Here is a 16,226-nt window from a genome sequence, read left to right on the forward strand (position 1 = left end):
GATGCTTTTTAACAATTTTCTTTTTTTTTGGTTCCCTTCTGGAGCAGCAGGTAGCTTGTGATTGACCAGCATCTTGCAAGTTCCCAAATTATGATTTGCAAAGTAGTTTTCCATGTGTAATTTGAATAACAATTTTTAAAGTGGTACGGCTCGATAGAATTTTTTTCCAACGCTGTTTAATTTTTTTTTTTTTTTGCCCCGATAGAGAAAACAAAATAGCTTGCATTAAGTACAGTATTTCTTTCGAAAGGTCAGTGGATGTAATTTTTTTAAAAAAAGTTTCAGACTTTTGTCAAGGTTGATCAATTGGTTATACTTGGAGAGAAAAGCTGTCCGTAAATGGAAGCTACTATCAGAATAGGATATTGTTTTAATCAGGTTTTCAAGTTAAATTTATTATTCTTTCAATTAAAAGGAGTCTGCGCCATTTACTTCAATTAAGGACTTTATTCTGGTTGTGTGTTTATTTCAAAACGTACTATTGGGTTAGTAATGGATAGGTGAGTCTTACAGACAACTCTCTATTACGAACCTGTGGGCTTGATGTCACCTGAGAATATATAGGTGACAGCAACCTCACAAACATTAACCCCACTTGCCACCGCTATGTAAGCAGATTGCGGGATGCAGTGACTGACAGGAGGCAGACCAAGGGTTAACAGGTTTTAATAAAATGGGTCTTACTCCATGCAGGGAGATAGAAGGTTAAACAAGGATAGCAAGGGTACAATGAACGTAGGAGAGTCCAAGAATAAGAATGACTGCTCAGGTAACAACAGTTCCTGTGACGAAGTTGTGTCTGAAGCTCTGCAGACTATAACTTCTACTGAGGACTCAATGGTGCTGACAACGGCTGGCGCTGCATCCTTACTAAACGGGTTCAGCAAACAACAATATCTCATCTTCTGGTGACAGTGGTCGGTCTCCGGTACCTTCCACTGCCCCTAGTCCATATACTGTAGTGGCTACTTAACGGTGAGGGCCACAGTCCTGTATGAGCCCAGCGTGGCTCTGCTAACATACGTTGGCGAAGTCAGGTCACAAGTCTCTGGGCCGACATTCACTAGTACGGCCAGGATGTAAATAATGGTCACGCTTCCGGTTTCTTTCAGTGGCCACGCGCACAGTACTCACGATCTGGAGAACAACTGGCACCTGGCTTTATAACAGTCACCGGGCACATACTTCCCGTATCTATCTTTTTGGTCCCTGCTGTTGACGGGGGGCGACAACGGTCGCTGGCCTTTGTGGCTCTGATGGTCTTGGGTAGGGCAATTTCTGGACAGGTGTAACACTATTCAGCATGTCCAGCACTCACTGCTGCGCCTGTATGGTGGGCGCTTCCTTCTGGATCGTCATACTCCGAAGGGAAGCATATCCCATCTGCAAACGCTCTTCACTCCACATCCTGATGCAAATTTCGGGGCAACTGCTAGGGTACCTCTGATGATCTGCACCTCTCCTCTAACTTCTTCTATCCTTTGCCGGGAATTACCTTGGGGTATGACACTGGGCCTCAAGACAGCAGCAAGGGTTTCCTTCAAGCTTTCAACTTCTTCCCTTATTCTTTGCATTCCTTGCCGTAATTCACGGGAACACTTCGGTTCTTCCTCGTTCGAGGTGGGTACTCCGCAACATCGGACCATCCCTGTCAAGGTTGCAACCCCCTGCTCCTGCTCGCGTATGTGCACTTCGCCCCCTGTTTTGGTAAATGTCATGCGCAGGTTTGTCTGCAAGCGCTCCTGCAAAGCCTGCCTTAACAGCACATCTCGCAAGGCTGTCACCAACTGATCTAGCAGCACCAGGTCAAGGGGTCCAACACCTGCACCATCTTTCTTAATAATGGCTGTGTGAAGTTCCTGTAGCACGTTCATATACTGTGTCACAGTCTCCCCCTCTCTTTGAATACGCCTAAATAAACGCATACGTAATTCCACTGCGCCCATGGGGTCACCATGAGTCTCCTCCAGTATCTGCTGTACTTTTTAAAGGTGTCCCAGGCCCGAGGGGGTTGAAGCATCACAGAGTCCCTGGCTTCACCATCCAAAGCCATTATGGCCACATCCGCCTCTAACGCCGGGGTCATGGGGTGCATTCTCATCATCCCCCTGATGCGTTCCATTCAGCTCCACAACATGATGTCACTTCCAGTAAATTTTAGGAGGTTGCTCCATACTGTCCCCAGTGGTATACTGGCCGACTACGCTAAGTGTACGCGGGTTGCGGGATGCAGTGACTGACAGGAGGCAGACCAAGGGTTAACAGGTTTTAATAAACATGGTGTTACTCCACGCAGGGAGATAGAGGGTAAACAAGGAAAACAAGGGTACAATGAGCATAGGAGAGTCAAAGAATAAGAATGACGGCTCAGGTAACAACAGTTCCTGTGACGAAGTTGTGTCAGAAGCTCCGCAGACTATAACTTCTACTGAGGACTCAATGGCGCCGACAACGGCTGGCGCGGTATCTTTACTAATGGGGTTCAGTAAACAACAATACCTCCTCTTCTGGTGACAGTGGTCAGTCTCTGGTATCTTCCACTGCCCCTATTCCATATACTGTAGTGGCTACTTAACGGTGAGGGCCACAGTCCTGTATGAGCCCAGCATGGCTCTGCTAACATATGCTGGGGAAGTCAAGTCACAAGTCTCTGGGCCAACATTCACTAGTATGGTCGGGATGTAAATAATGGTGATGCTCCCGGTCTCTTTCAGGGGCCACGCGCACGGTACTCACAATCCTGAAACGTCTGGCACCTGGCTTTATAACGGTCACCGGGCACATACTTCCAGTATCTCTCTTTTTGGTCCCTGCTGCTGATGGGGGGTGTTGTGAATTCTGTTGTCAAGCTCCCTCCTGTGGTCATGAATGGTACTTCGGCTAGTTCTGTCCATGGGCTTCCTCTGGTAGTTGTGAGTGGGGCTGCGGCTTCTGAGGTTCCTTCCACAGGTGACGAGGTTAATTCGTTAGCTGGCTGCTCTATTTAACTCCACCTAGATCATTGCTCCATGCCACCTATCAATGTTCCAGTATTGGTCTGTTCACTCTTGGATCGTTCTTATGACCTGTCTTCCCAGCATAAGCTAAGTTCCTGCTTTTTTTTCTTTAGTTTGCTATTTTTCTGTCCAGCTTGCTATTTTGATTTTTGTCTTGCTTGCTGGAAGCTCTGGGACGCAGAGGGAGCGCCTCCGCACCGTGAGTCGGTGTGGAGGGTCTTTTGCGCCCTCTGCGTGGTCTTTTTGTAGTTTTTTGTGCTGACCGCAAAGTTACCTTTCCTATCCTCAGTCTGTTCAGTAAGTCGGGCCTCACTTTGCTAAATCTATTTCATCTCTGTGTTTATATTTTCATCTTTACTCACAGTCATTATATGTGGGGGGCTGCCTTTTCCTTTGGGGAATTTCTCTGAGGCAAGGTAGGCTTTATTTTTCTATCTTCAGGGCTAGCTAGTTCCTTAGGCTGTGTCAAGTTGCATAGGGAGCGTTAGGAGCAATCCACGGCTATTTCTAGTGTGTGTGATAGGATTAGGGATTGCGGTCAGCAGAGTTCCCACATCTCAGAGCTTGTCCAATATTATTTGTAACTATCAGGTCATTCCGTGTGCTCTTAACCACCAGGTCCATTATTGTCCTTACCACCAGGTCATAACAGGGGGGGCAACAACGGTCGCTGGTCTGTGTGGCTCTGATGCTCCCCAGATGAAGCACTCCACTCTCTGGCTGCTGCAGAACCCGGCTTGGTTCTGCTCTGCTGGTACTGCTCTGCTCTGCATGGCTCTGCTCCGCCCAGCTCTGCTCTGCAGGTGATGGGGGCTCCTTCTATACGACCCGTTGCCACGCTGATACTCTCTGATGAGGGAAGCCGAGCACACTGCTCACTGTTCTGCGTGCTGCTCTCTACGCTGCCCTCCTCACTGCTCTGAGCTGGCGCCTGACTGACTTGCTTTGCGCGCACTTTCTTTTTATGTCTCCGTCGCTGTGCACCCTTTTCTGGCTCTGCCCACCGTACTGGATTCAAGGCTGGGTCCGGCTCCCTCAGGCTCCCACTGGCAACCGGGAAAGGTCCGATTTTCTTAAGCCTTCCCCTGGAAACAGAGGATGCAGCCTCTTCAGTTCCGGACCCGGCATGCAGGTACCCGCTGCGTCATCGACCCCCCTTACAACTACAGGGCAAGTGAGAAGAGCCAGGCAAAGCACCAGAATTGGTGCATCTCATAGATGTGCCTTTTCTGGGGCATCTTTCGGCTGCTATTTTTGGTCTTGGAAGGGCCAATCTCCATGACCCCTTACTAGCTGAGAATACCAGCCCCCAGCTGTCTGCTTTAGCTTCTCTGGTTGTCAATAATGGGGAGACCTCAAGCTGTTTTTTAAAATCATTTATTTAATTTATTAAAAAAGAAAACAGCATGGGGACCCTTCTATTCTTGACAACCAGCCATGATAAAGCTGACAGCTGAGGGTTACAGCCTGCAGCTGTCAGTTTTGTCATGCTGGTTATCAAAAATAGAACAGACCCCAAGTCATTTTGTAATTTTTTTTGCGCAGATGCCACCTGTAGTACTCACATCAACAGACACCTGTGACCTGAGGTAAACCTTTACTGCCGGTCACAGCTGCTGGCGCTCTGACCTTTCTTAATAAATAATCTTACCGCCGATCAGAGCCTCCAATGTTTTTCACACTGTCATGTGAACAGCGGGGAAAAGACCTGATATTTTTGGTGTGAAACCCAAACAGTGACATGGGCTTCCTGGAGAAGTCCATGTTTGGGGTTTTTTGACCGAACAGTAGGTGTTCGTTGTGGACCCCAAACTTTACTGCTTAGGTTTGCCGATTACTAATCTTGATATAAAACAAAATCCACATTTAAAAAAAAAGGTACATGTAACATAAAAGTCTGATTTGAACAAAAGGTCAATTTCTGATGATGGCTTCCCTTCATGTCCAGTTGGCTCTGGTTCAGATGGTCTGGGTATCAGAAAGGTGGCCTGTATTCTAGTAAAAAATAAAAAACAACTTTGGTCACAAGTTTTAAGAGCTAGTGAAAAACTTGGGAGAATTAAAAATTGACTGGAAAAGAGCGGCTACAGAGAGGATACAACATATTTTTCTCCCTGTAGCCACTGCTCCAGTCCATCAACTCACGGTTTAAACACTATTTACCTTCAAATTAACTATATACAGTGGGGCAAAAAAGTATTTAGTCAGTCAGCAATAGTACAAGTTCCACCAATTTACATCATAGGTAGACCTCAACTATGGGAGACAAACTGAGAAAAAAAAATCCAGAAAATCACACTGTCTTTTTTTTATCATTTTTTTTGCATATTATGGTGGAAAATAAGTATTTGGTCAGAAACAAACAATCAAGATTTCTGGCTCTCACAGACCTGTAACTTCTTCTTTAAGAGTCTCATCTTTCCTCCACTCATTACCTGTAGTAATGGCACCTGTTTAAACTTGTTATCAGTATAAAAAGACACCTGTGCACACCCTCAAACAGTCTGACTCCAAACTCCACTATGGTGAAGACCAAAGAGCTGTCAAAGGACACCAGAAACAAAATTGTAGCCCTGCACCAGGCTGGGAAGACTGAATCTGCAATAGCCAACCAGCTTGGAGTAAAGAAATCAACAGTGGGAGCAATAATTAGAAAATGGAAGACATACAAGACCACTGATAATCTCCCTCGATCTGGAGCTCCACACAAAATCCCACCCCGTGTTGTCAGAATGATCACAAGAACGGTGAGCAAAAATCCCAGAACCACGCGGGGGACCTAGTGAATGAACTGCAGAGAGCTGGGACCAATGTAACAAGGCCTACCATAAGTAACACACTACGCCACCATGGACTCAGATCCTGCAGTGCCAGACGTCTCCCACTGCTTAAGCCAGTACATGTCCGGGCCCGTCTGAAGTTTGCTAGAGAGCATTTGGATGATCCAGAGGAGTTTTGGGAGAATGTCCTATGGTCTGATGAAACCAAACTGGAACTGTTTGGTAGAAACACAACTTGTCGTGTTTGGAGGAAAAAGAATACTGAGTTGCATCCATCAAACACCATACCTACTGTAAAGCATGGTGGTGGAAACATCATGCTTTGGGGCTGTTTCTCTGCAAAGGAGCCAGGACGACTGATCCGGGTACATGAAAGAATGAATGGGGCCATGTATCATGAGATTTTGAGTGCAAACCTCCTTCCATCAGCAAGGGCATTGAAGATGAAACGTGGCTGGGTCTTTCAACATTACAATGATCCAAAGCACACCGCCAGGGCAACGAAGGAGTGGCTTCATAAGAAGCATTTCAAGGTCCTGGAGTGGCCTAGCCAGTCTCCAGATCTCAACCCTATAGAAAACCTTTGGAGGGAGTTGAAAGTCCGTGTTGCCAAGCGAAAAGCCAAAAACATCACTGCTCTAGAGGAGATCTGCATGGAGGAATGGGCCAACATACGAACAACAGTGTGTGGCAACCTTGTGAAGACTTACAGAAAACGTTTGACCTCTGTCATTGCCAACAAAGGATATATTACAAAGTATTGAGATTAAATTTTGTTTCTGACCAAATACTTATTTTCCACCATAATATGCAAATAAAATGTTAAAAAAACAGACAATGTGATTTTCTGGATTTGTTTTTCTCAGTTTGTCTCCCATAGTTGAGGTCTACCTATGATGTAAATTACAGACGCCTCTCATCTTTTTAAGTGGTGGAACTTGCACTATTGCTGACTGACTAAATACTTTTTTGCCCCACTGTATCTGTAGGTAATCAGTATTTTTGGACATAACAGTTTCCCTTTAAGGTAAAAATTAGACAAGGGACAGATTTAGAAATCTTAAAGTGAGCTACAAGGGGAGCAGAAAATGTATCATGTGTTTTTGATACTTTTTATGTTGCCCATGAAATGTGTCTTGAAAAAGGAGCACAACTAAGAGAAGGCATAAAATGAGACACATTCATTAATTATGTGTGGAAGTCATCAGATATAATTTACAATTTCTCTTTAGCGCCACCACAGGACAAATGAAGCATTGCACACTTTCTATTAAAATGAATGGTCTTTCTCCTGAAAATGACTGTAAATGATCTAATAACTAAGCTCTGAATGGGAAGCCATCTATATTAACTATCAAGCCCCCCACATTGTCTATGAAAAAAAGAATTCTAAACTGGACAACCTCCTATACACCTGTAATAAAGATTTGTATGTAATGTGCGAGTACGTAGAGTAATAAAAGACTTTCTGCATAGAATTTTTCTTTCCTATTATGTTCCCAATAATAAAAAAAAATGAAAATTAAGATTCATGTGAAAATTGTGATTTTGAAAAAAGCAAGAAGCAGCAATAACGGTAAATTATCACTAAAGAGGACAGCCAGATATCAACGACATAGAACAGACTTACTGCTGCTGGCCCGGACTTAGAAGATGACTTCACTGTACATTGTGAATGCGAGGTTTTGTACTGAGCGTGTTTATAGGAGCTACAGGGAAAATATCTGCAGCAGAACAGTCTCAGGTTCTAGGATCAGGATGAACCATTCATTGCTTATTCTGCTGGGGTCACATTTTCAGTAAATCATGGAGAATGTCATTTTTTTACTATTAACCTCTTTATGACACCTGCCGTACATGCACAGCTCCACCGGAGGTGCGTTCACACAAACCACAGTACAAGTATGGCACGGCGCTCGCTTAGGCCCGCTCGCGGAGCCGGGACAATCATCAGTGGCAATAAGCTATATGTTATGGTAGACACCCTGCAGAAACGCCATTGGTGCTAGCCAGAGGTGTAGCTCGGGGTTCATCACAGGGGGGCGAAACACCAGAGTGGGCCGCTAATCGGTAACCCTGATTAAAACTATGATGGAGGACCCTAATCGTAGTCATAGGAGGACCACAGCAGATGACTGTGCTATTACAGAAAATAAATCTCTACACAAAGACCAACACCGATATAACCACCGTATGGTGACCAGTGGTAGCTACCAGTCCTGGAGAATATACAAATTATTACAGTAAAGTTACATATAGTAACTTAGAGATGACGTTCTTTCTGATGGAATCGTTCACTTTACTCGTGTTTTCCATCTGGCCCAGACCGACATGACAACTTCTCCAGCCAGAACTCGTCTTCATCTTATAACCAACCTGCACAAACGCCTCATCCTGCTGATACCCCAATACTGAGCCGCTGCTGCCGTATGAGTCCCTATTACTGCCCCTGATACCCCAATACTGAGCCGCTGCTGCCGTATGTGTCCCTATTACTGCACCTGATACCCCAATACTGAGCCGCTGCTGCCATATGTGTCCCTATTACTGCACCTGATTCCCCAATACTGAGCCGCTGCTGCCATATGTGTCCCTATTACTGCACCTGATTCCCCAATACTGAGCCACTGCTGCCGTATGTGTCCTTATTACTACACCTGATACCCCAATACTGAGCCGCTGCTGCCGTATGAGTCCCTATTACTGCCCCTGATACCCCAATACTGAGCCGCTGCTGCCGTATGTGTCCCTATTACTGCACCTGATACCCCAATACTGAGCCGCTGCTGCCATATGTGTCCCTATTATTGCACCTGATTCCCCAATACTGAGCCACTGCTGCCGTATGTGTCCTTATTACTACACCTGATACCCCAATACTGAGCCGCTGCTGCCGTATGTGTCCCTATTACTGCACCTGATACCCCAATACTGAGCCGCTGCTGCCATATGTGTCCCTATTACTGCCCCTGATACCCCAATACTGAGCCGCTGCTGCCGTATGTGTCCCTATTACTGCACCTGATACCCCAATACTGAGCCGCTGCTGCCGTATGAGTCCCTATTACTGCCCCTGATACCCCAATACTGAGCCGCTGCTGCCGTATGTGTCCCTATTACTGACCCTGATACCCCAATACTGAGCCGCTGCTGCCGTATGTGTCCCTATTACTGCACCTGATACCCCAATACTGAGCCGCTGCTGCCGTATGTGTCCCTATTACTGCCCCTGATACCCCAATACTGAGCTGCTGCTGCCGTATGTGTCCCTATTACTGCCTCTGATACCCCAATACTGAGCCGCTGCTGCCGTATGTGTCCATATTACTGCACCTGATACCCCAATACTGAGCCGCTGCTGCCATATGTGTCCCTATTAGGGTTGAGCGAAACGGGTCGTTCATTTTCAAAAGTCGCCGACTTTTGGCAAAGTCGGGTTTCATGAAACCCGATCCGACCCCTGTGCGGGGTCGGCCATGCGGTACGCGACTTTCGCGCCAAAGTCGCGTTTCAATGACGCGAAAAGCGCCATTTCTCAGCCAATGAAGGTAAACGCAGAGTGTGGGCAGCGTGATGACATAGGTCCTGGTCCCCACCATCTTAGAGAAGGGCATTGCAGTGATTGGCTTGCTGTCCGCGGCGTCACAGGGGCTATAAAGGGGCGTTCCCGCCGACCGCCATGTTACTGCTGCTGATCTGAGCTTAGGGAGAGGTTGCTGCCGTTTCGTCAGAAGCAGGGATAGCGTTAGGCAGGGTCCATTAACCACCAAACCGCTTGTGCTGTAGCGATTTCCACTGCCCAACACCACCTTCGGTGTGCAGGGACATTGGAAGCTACATTTTTTTTTTTTCCTCAGCGCTGTAGCTCATTGGGCTGCCCTAGAAGGCTCCCTGATAGCTGCATTGCTGTGTGTACGCCGCTGTGCAAACCAACTGCTTTTTTCAAAGCACAAATCCTCTTGTTCCTTCCTTTCTGCACAGCTATCTTTTTTGTTTGTACACACTTTTTATTTAATTTGTGCATCAGTCCACTCCTTATTGCTGTCTGCCATACCTGGCTGAGATTACTGCAGGGAGATAGTAATTGAAGGACAATTCCTTTTTTTTTTTTTTTTTTTTTGTGGGAGATTAAGATTGGCATTTCTGCTAGAGTGCCATCCCTGTCTGTGTCATCTCTCAGTCAGTGGGCCATAGAAAGCCTATTTATTTTTTTGCTTGATTTGGGTTCTAAAATCTACCTGAAAAAATCACTACATCAATCAGTGGGAGAAAAATATTGGCCTCAGGGCTTGTGTGCCACTCTTGACTCCTGTGTGTGCCATCTCTCACTCAGTGGGCCATAGAAAGCCTATTTATTTTTTTGCTTGATTTGGGTTCCAAAATCTACCTGAAAAAATCACAACATCAATCAGTGGGAGATAAATATTGGCCTCAGGGCTTGTGTGCCACTCCTGACTCCTGTGTGTGCCATCTCTCACTCAGTGGGCCATAGAAAGCCTATTAATTTTTTTGCTTGATTTGGGTTCTAAATTCTACCTGAAAAAATCAATAAATCAATCAGTGGGAGATTAATATTGGCCTTTGGGCTTGTGTGCCAGTCCTAAGCGTGCCATCTCTCTCTCTCAGATAGTGGGCCATAGAAAGCCTATTTATTATTTTTTTTATTGGGTTTATAAATTTTCCCTGGAAAAAAAAAAAAAAGTGGGATATTAATATTGGCCTCTGGGCTTGTGTGCCAGTCCTGAGCGTGCCATCTCTCTCACAAATAGTGGGCCATAGAAAGCCTATTTATTTTTTGGGTTGATTTGGGTTCTAAATTCTACCTGAAAAAATCAATAAATCAATCAGTGGGAGATTAATATTGGCCTTTGGGCTTGTGTGCCAGTCCTAAGCGTGCCATCTCTCTCTCTCAAATAGTGGGCCATAGAAAGCCTATTTATTATTTTTTTTATTGGGTTTATAAATTTTCCCTGGAAAAAAAAAAAAAAAGTGGGAGATTAATATTGGCCTCTGGGCTTGTGTGCCAGTCCTGAGCGTGCCATCTCTCTCACAAATAGTAGGCCATAGAAAGCCTATTTATTTTTTGGGTTGATTTGGGTTCTAAATTCTACCTGAAAAAATCAATAAATCATTCAGTGGGAGATAAATATTGGCCTCTGGGCTTGTGTGCCACTCCTGACTCCTGTGTGCGTCATCTCTCACTCAGTGGGCCCTAGAAAGCCTATTTTTTGTTTTATTTGTTTTCTAAATTCTCCCTGAAAAAATCATTTTATTTTATTTGGTTTCTAAATTATTCCTGAAAAAATCATCTTTTTTGTATTTTTTTTTTCTAAAGTCTCCCTGAAAAAAAAAAAAAAAAATCAAATCAGTGGGAGATTAATATTGCCCTTTCTGCTTGTGTGCCAGTCTTGATTCCTGGGTGTGCCATCTCTCTCTCTCCAATTGTGGGCCATAGAAAGCCTATTTATTTTTTTGCTTGATTTGGGTTCCAAAATCTACCAAAAAAAATCACTAAATCAATCAGTGGGAGATAAATATTGGCCTCTGGGCTTGTGTGCCACTGCTGACTCGTGTGTGCGTCCTCTCTCACTCAGTGGGCCATAGAAAGCCTATTTTTTTTTTATTTGTTTTCTAAATTCTCCCTGAAACAATCATTTCATTTTATTTGGTTTATAAATTCTTCCTTAAAAAATCATTTTTTTTAATTATTTTTTTTTTCTAAAGTCTCCCTGTTAAAAAAAAAAAAACAAATCAGTGGGAGATTAATATTTACATTTGCGCTTCAGTGACAGTCCTGCGTGTGTGGCATCTCTCTCATTTGTTGCCACCAACAACAGAGTGTGTAACATTGTGCCTGATTTTCGTTGTGGTCTCACCCACCTGTAAAGGGGTAGCTAAATCATACTGAAGTTATAGCTCACCGTGTAAGTTGTGTGACAGCAACAAATACCGTTAGTTTGGTAACATTTTTAAAAAAATGAGGAAGTCTGGTGGAAGAGGTCGTGGCCGGGGGCGTTCATTGTCAGCTGGTAATGAGGGTAGTGGTAGTGGTGGAGCATCAGGTGGTCGTGGGAAAAAAAATATTGCACCTAAGTCTGGAGCTGTGGAGCCAGGTTCGTCGTCTGGCTACACAAGGCCTTGAACGCTCCCTTTTCTGGGAGTAGGAAAACCGCTTTTAAAGCCGGAGCAGCAAGAGCAAGTTTTGGCTTATCTTGCTGACTCAGCCTCTAGCTCTTTTGCCTCCTCTCGTGAAACTGGTAAAAGTAAGAGCAGCGCGTCGTTAGTGGATGTTCACGGTCAGGGACAAGTCGCTTCCTTGTCCTCTTCAGCAAAAACAACAACAGAGAAGAATGCAGCAGGCGACACAACGGGTTACTCCATGGAGCTCTTTACACATACCGTCCCTGGCTTAGAAAGTGAAGCAGTTAACAGTCCATGCCCATTACAAGTTGAATCTGACATGGAGTGCACTGATGCACAGCCACAGCCAGACTACTATGCTGGTCCTTTGACTCAGACCACAACATTGCCATCGCAGGGTGCTGATCAAGAATCAGACACTGATGAGACTATGTTGCCCCATCACGAACGCTATACCACCGACCGACACGGTGACACAGACGAAGTTGCACATGAGCTACAAGAAGAGGTAATAGATGACCCAGTTCTTGACCCCGATTGGCAGCCATTGGGGGAACAGCGTGCAGGCGGCAGCAGTTCTGAAGCGGAGGAGGAGGGGCCGCAGCAGGCATCAACATCGCAACAGGTTCCATCTGCCGGGCCCGTATCTTGCCCAAAACGCGTGGCAAAGTCAAAACCTGTTGGAGGACAGCGTGGCCATCCGGTTAAAGCTCAGTCTGCAATGCCTGAAAAGGTATCCAATGCTAGAAAGAGTGCAGTCTGGCATTTTTTTAAACAACATCCAATTGATCAGCGCAAAGTCATCTGTCAAAAATGTTCAACTACCTTAAGCAGAGGGCAGAATCTGAAAAGTCTCAATACAAGTTGCATGCATAGACATTTAACCACCATGCATTTGCAAGCTTGGACTAACTACCAAACATCCCTTAAGGTTGTAGCACCCTCGGCCAATGAAGCTAGTCATCAACGCAACATCCCTTCCGGCAGTGTAGGGCCACCATTTTCTGCACCACCTGCAGTATCTGTGCAGGTTTCTTTGCCAGGCCAAAGCAGTCAGGGTCAGGGAATCACCAGTTTCGTAGTAGGAAACACTGCATCTAGGGCACCGGCGGCAACAATACCATCTCCCACCGTCTCTCAGTCTGCCATGTCCACCGGCACCCCCGCTAGTTCCACGATCTCCAGCTCTCCAGTCCAGCTCACCCTACATGAGACTATGGTTAGAAAAAGGAAGTACTTAGCCTCGCATCCGCGTACACAGGGTTTGAACGCCCACATAGCTAGACTAATCTCGTTAGAGATGATGCCCTACCGGTTAGTTGAAAGCGAAGCTTTCAAAGCCCTGATGGACTACGCTGTACCACGCTACGAGCTACCCAGTCGACACTTTTTTTCCAGAAAAGCCATCCCAGCCCTCCACCAGCATGTTAAAGAGCGCATCGTCCATGCACTCAGGCAATGTGTGAGCACAAAGGTGCACCTGACAACAGATGCATGGACAATTAGGCATGGCCAGGGACGTTACGTGTCCATCACGGCACACTGGGTAAATGTGGTGGATGCAGGGTCCACAGGGGACAGCAAGTTTGGGACAGTTCTGCCTAGCCCACGGTCTAGGAAACAGTTGGCTGTAGCCGTTCGCACCCCCTCCTCCTCCTCCTCGTCCTCCTGCAGAAGCGAGACCTCGTCCACAGACCGCAGTCGCACAACCACTCCATCCGCAGCTGCCACTGTTGCACACCAGGTCTCCCATTATGGGGCAGCTACTGGCAAACGTCAGCAGGCTGTATTGGCTATGAAGTGTTTGGGCGACAACAGACACACCGCTGAAGTTCTGTCCGAGTTCTTGCAGAAAGAAACGCAGTCGTCGCTGGGCACTGTAGATCTTGAGGCAGGCAAGGTAGTGAGTGATAACGGAAGGAATTTCATGGCTGCCATCTCCCTTTCCCAACTGAAACACATTCCTTGCCTGGCTCACACCTTAAACCTGGTGGTGCAGTGCTTCCTGAAAAGTTATCCGGGGTTATCCGACCTGCTCCTCAAAGTGCGTGGACTTTGCTCACATATCCGCCGTTCGCCCGTACACTCCAGCCGTATGCAGACCTATCAGCGGTCTTTGAACCTTCCCCAGCATCGCCTAATCATAGACGTTGCAACAAGGTGGAACTCAACACTGCACATGCTTCAGAGACTGTGTGAACAGAGGCGGGCTGTTATGTTTTTGTGGGAGGATACACATACACGGGCAGGCAGTAGGATGGCAGACATGGAGTTGTCAGGTGTGCAGTGGTCGAAGATTCAAGACATGTGTCAAGTCCTTCAGTGTTTTGAGGAATGCACACGGCTGGTTAGTGCAGACAACGCCATAATAAGCATGAGCATCCCCCTAATGCGTCTGCTGATGCAAAGTTTGACGCACATAAAGGATCAGGCGTCTGCAGCTGAGGAAGAGGAAAGCCTTGATGACAGTCAGCCATTGTCTGGCCAGGGCAGTGTACAGGACGAGGTAGCGGGCGAACAGGAGGAGGAGGACGAGGAGGATGATGGGGATGATTATATTTTTAATGAGGAAGCTTTTCCGGGGCCAGTGGAAATTGTTGGCGCGGCAAGGCCGGGTTCTGGTTTTTGGAGGGACACAAGTGACGTGGATTTGCCTGAAACTGCTCCTCAACCAAGCACAACCACAGATTTGAGAACTGGAACTTTGGGCCACATGGCGGATTATGCCTTACGTATCCTCAAAAGGGACACACGCATAACAAAAATGATGAACGATGACGATTACTGGTTGGCCTGCCTCCTTGATCCTCGCTATAAAGGCAAATTGCAAAATATAATGCCACATGAGAACTTGGAACTAATATTAGCAACCAAACAATCAACTCTTATTGACCGTTTGCTTCTGGCATTCCCTGCACACAGCGCCCGTGATCGTTCTAACACGAGCTGCAGGGGCCAGCAGACCAGAGGTGTTAGAGGGGCAGAAATCAGAAGTGGCGTTGGCCAGAGGGGTTTTCTGACCAGGTTGTGGAGTGATTTTGCTATGACCGCAGACAGGACAGGTACTGCAGCATCAATTCAAAGTGACAGGAGACAACATTTGTCCAGTATGGTTACAAACTATTTTTCATCCCTTATCGACGTTCTCCCTCAACCGTCATTCCCATTTGATTACTGGGCATCAAAATTAGACACCTGGCCAGAATTGGCAGAATATGCATTGCAGGAGCTTGCTTGCCCGGCAGCTAGTGTCCTATCAGAAAGAGTATTCAGTGCTGCAGGTTCAGTACTAACAGAAAAAAGGACTCGTCTGGCTACCCAAAATGTAGATGATCTAACCTTCATTAAAATGAACCACAACTGGATTTCGAAATCTTTTGCCCCACCTTGCCCGGCTGACACCTAGCTTTCCTATGTAAAGGTCTTGCCTGTGGACTATTCTGAACGACTTTTCCAATCTCGTAATTTGCAGCACCTGATTGTCCAGCATCCGACATGTTAACACCTCCCTAAATGGCCAAAGTCCCCACACGGGGCCGTGGTATCGCCACTTGGCGCCAGCACCCGTGAGAGTACTGTTTGTCTGAAGAGGTGGGTGTGCCCGCTTTTGGTCGACGGCACTGCCACTAGGTCCCTCATAGTACAATAAAGTGTCTGGCGGTGGTGGTGCACACCCAACGTCAGACACACCGTTGTAATATGAGGGGCCCTGGGCCTGTACCGCCGGCCACAAGACAGTCCCCCCCCCAGGTCAAACAGTGCTCTACCACTTGCAAAATTTTCTCTCACAGCTCCACCAATGTTTAGTCTATGCGCTGACATCCTTCAATGCCTGGCACTGTCAATACCATTGTATTGACATTTTTCTTATGTTAGGCCTTCGAAGCCTGTCTGCGGTCACTCCTTCCACTAGGCCTCCACTGACCTGTCTACTGCTGCCCGTGTTCCCCTGGAACCAATTTTAAATTGCCTACAGCCAGCCCAATTTATTATGTTAGGGCTTCGAAGCCTGTCTGCGGTCCTTCCTTCCACTAGGCCTCCACTGACCTGTCTACTGCCGCCCGTGTTCCCCTGGAACCAATTTTAAATTGCCTACAGCCCAATTTTTGTTATGTTAGGCCTTCGAAGCCTGTCTGCGGCCCGTTCTTTCCACTACTACTACACTGACCTGGCTACTGCCGCCCGTGTTCCCCTGGAACCAATTTTAAATTGCCTACAGCCAGCCCAATTTATTATGTTAGGGCTTCGAAGCCTGTCTGCGGTCCCTCCTTCCACTAGGCCTCCACTGACCTGTCTACTGCTGCCCGTG

This window comes from Ranitomeya imitator, chromosome 6, assembly GCF_032444005.1.
Source record: "Ranitomeya imitator isolate aRanImi1 chromosome 6, aRanImi1.pri, whole genome shotgun sequence".
NCBI lineage: Eukaryota > Metazoa > Chordata > Amphibia > Anura > Dendrobatidae > Ranitomeya > Ranitomeya imitator.